Source organism: Arachis ipaensis, chromosome B05 (genome assembly GCF_000816755.2).
Source record: "Arachis ipaensis cultivar K30076 chromosome B05, Araip1.1, whole genome shotgun sequence".
NCBI lineage: Eukaryota > Viridiplantae > Streptophyta > Magnoliopsida > Fabales > Fabaceae > Arachis > Arachis ipaensis.
In genome coordinates this window covers 135683331-135686515 of record NC_029789.2, presented here as the reverse complement: position 1 = coordinate 135686515, position 3185 = coordinate 135683331, and positions in this window count along the sequence as shown.

The window sequence follows — 3185 nt, the reverse complement described above, 5'->3', positions numbered from 1 at the left end:
CATATATTTAATAATATATTTTTCAGGTAGTGTAAAATCACAAACAATTTTTTTCTAATGATTACTACTCATTCACTTAAACTACTCCTTCTTTCTATTATTCTTCTTCTTTCCTTCCTTGCAACCAAAAACTTCAAACCCTCTCTCCCTTACAACACAAATCCTCACTTACTAAAACTGAATCTGAACCCTCACCTTGCAAAACCTCACTTGCATTTTGTTTTTAAAGACTCCCTTCGGCCATCTTCGAACACATGTCGAGCATGCAGCTTCTGCCCCTACCAATCATAAGCTACGTTTTGTGCCTGTCACTTGCCAAACGCAACCTGCGCTTTGGGCAGTTCAAGGTTGTCAAATAGTCGGTTATTATTTGTATGTAGGGGACATATATGACATATTTCGGTTGCTGTTTTTTTCATGCAAATTGCAGCCTGCGTTTTGCAGGTCTCTGCATTTTCCAGATCCACATATTTGGATAACACACTACAAAAAAAAGTTTAAAATGGCATTTATATTATGGCGGTTTTAAAAAACTACCATAATATTAAGATAATATGGCATTTTATGGTGCTGCCATAATTAATGTGCATAAAATGGCTTTTTGGTAATTTTGGCGGTTTAAAACCGCCATTATTCAAAACCCATCGTTTAAAAAAAAAGCCCCAAATAAAACCCTTCCCAAAACCCTAACCCAGAAACCCATTATTGGTGAAACTAACGCGCCCTGCCACCAAACCCGAAACGAAGATCTGAGCTCTGCTACAGGGACTGCTCCGGCGACGATCTTCTCAGCGGCATTATCCTACGACGAGATTGTGTGCTCTGTCCAGCGATGATCTCCTCTGGCAGGTTCTCCTCCGGCGGTGCATTCTCCTCCTGCTACAATCTCCGTGTGAGAGCAAGGTTGATATTCTTTCCCTCTCTCAATTTTCTACTGCTGTCGAAGATACCTAAAAGTTTGAAATGGAAAATCAAGTTGTAGAAACTTCATAAAACTATGAGATCTGTTGCGCAAGTGTTTCCTCCAACGATCTTCTCCAGCGGCAATCTCCTCCGGCGGTGATCTCCTCCATCAACGCTTCTCTTCCATTGATGAGATCTGTTGCGCAAGTGTTTCCTGTGACATCGAGTTGTGTTCTGCGACTTCTCCATCTCCATCGAGCTTCGTTGAGCATCTAGGTTAGTATTCAAATTTGCATTATCTTCTTCTGTTTACTCATGATTTATAAATATTCCATGGTCTATGCTAACGATGACTATGTCTTTTTCTTTAATTCTAGGTTTTTGATTTTCTTCACTGTCAGAAGAAATTCAAGGTCAGGCATTCAGTAAATTTTCTTCTAATTTTGTTTGTATGTATGCTAGATACTTATGGATTATGATGATAGTAATTTTCTTCCTTAAAAAATAATTTTGCACAGTTCTTTTTATAATATCAAGGTCGTGAAGCAGCTACAAGAGCAAGTAAAGGGTCTAGAAACTGAAAGCAAAAGGAAAAGCGTTGAGTTTCTGTTGTGTATGTTGAGAAATTTGAGGTGTGGGGAGAGGAAGATGTGTCAGAACCATTATCCATATAATATGTCCATATGATTGAGATGAATTGTTTCTAAGCCATAGAGGAAGTATCTAAAGAACAATGGTGTTACTTGACTATTTTTGAAATGATTTCTCTAGTAATCTTTCTCATAAGTTGAGTTTAAACATGTTTCATGCAATTTCTTGTCTGTGTTATTGTCTTTGAGTCTAATATTTTCTTTGAGGAGCTTATGCTTTATGTATTTCTTGTGCCTGGGTCATCAATCATTCTCCTTTGCTTTGTTGATATAATTGAGATGAATTGTTTCTAAGCCATAGGTCCTTATCTATTATAGCATTTTCCAAATCAGTATAAGAACTAGAAAATTTTCACCAATAGAATGTGATTTTAGCCAGTATTATCATTTAGTTATACTTAGTTATGGTAATAACTCAAAATAGCCTTCTTATAAAAAGATTCATCAGCACTAGAAATTTTTTGATTGATTCTGTTTTTATTCATGTTCAAAGATATATGCTGCTACTTGTATTATATATCATTTCTACGTTGGTTATAAGTGAGGAAAGATTTGTGATGGAGAAAATTGGAAACTGTTCACCAATGGATTCTCTTTTGAGCTCATACCTAAGGCCAAATTTTAGATTTTGAAATTTGTACTTATAAATCTTTCACAGACTTACTAGTCTGACTTGACAGTGTGAAAGAATGAGTGAATTTAATGTTCCTCTGATGTCTTTCTTTTTACTTCCTCGATCTTATTTGGGTATATGTCTACTAAATTTTCTGTCTTTACATTCACAGGTGGCTGTTCTTGTTCCTAAAGGGTAGCAACTTAGCCAATACAGAACTTGAATCCCCATTTAGATATTCTGATAAAAGCAATAAGGTTACTGGTACATTTAGATGTCCTTTACTATATTTTTAGTTTCGCTTGAATTTTCTAATCATGTAAATAGTAAACTGAGTAATAGGACAAGTAGGATTAGAAAAAAAATTATGGTCAACTTATAGATCTTTTAAAAAAAAGTCATTTTTAAAAAGGTTGAGATAAATTAATAAAATTATGAAAAGAATATCAAATAAGGTAAAATCACTATTAAAAGAAAAAGACATTATAATATTATTAGCTAGTTTTCTCTCATACATGTATATCTTAGTTGAACTGTTATTATTGAATTACAAAAGTAACCGTAACCGATTAGCTTGTTTAGGAACCTGAGACTCCAAAGCTTGGGAGGGGCTGCCACCTCACAAGTGTCTACCATTTCAGCTGAGGTATGCTACGTACTAATTTGTAATTTCCATTCGTATCGTTTTTGCTTGATTAATATTTTGACAATTATTTCTGGTTTTGTTTTATGGACTTTTCCCAATTTTCTAAATGTTTATTTCCTTTTTCTTTTATTCTGTGATAGGACAGATTTGACAAGATCATCAATAAAGAAATTTCTTCTACTGTGGTTTATGTCTTTCAAACTCAAAAGGAGGTTTTTCTTTACTTAATACTCTGTATCTTACTGCATGTATGCTGTATTTCCATGCTAGAAATAGTATTATAACTTGGAACTTCTGTTTTTAATTTCTTGGAACCGTGAAGTTTAGTGAATGATAACATCTTGGACACCTAAGCTTTCATTTACGTGATAAA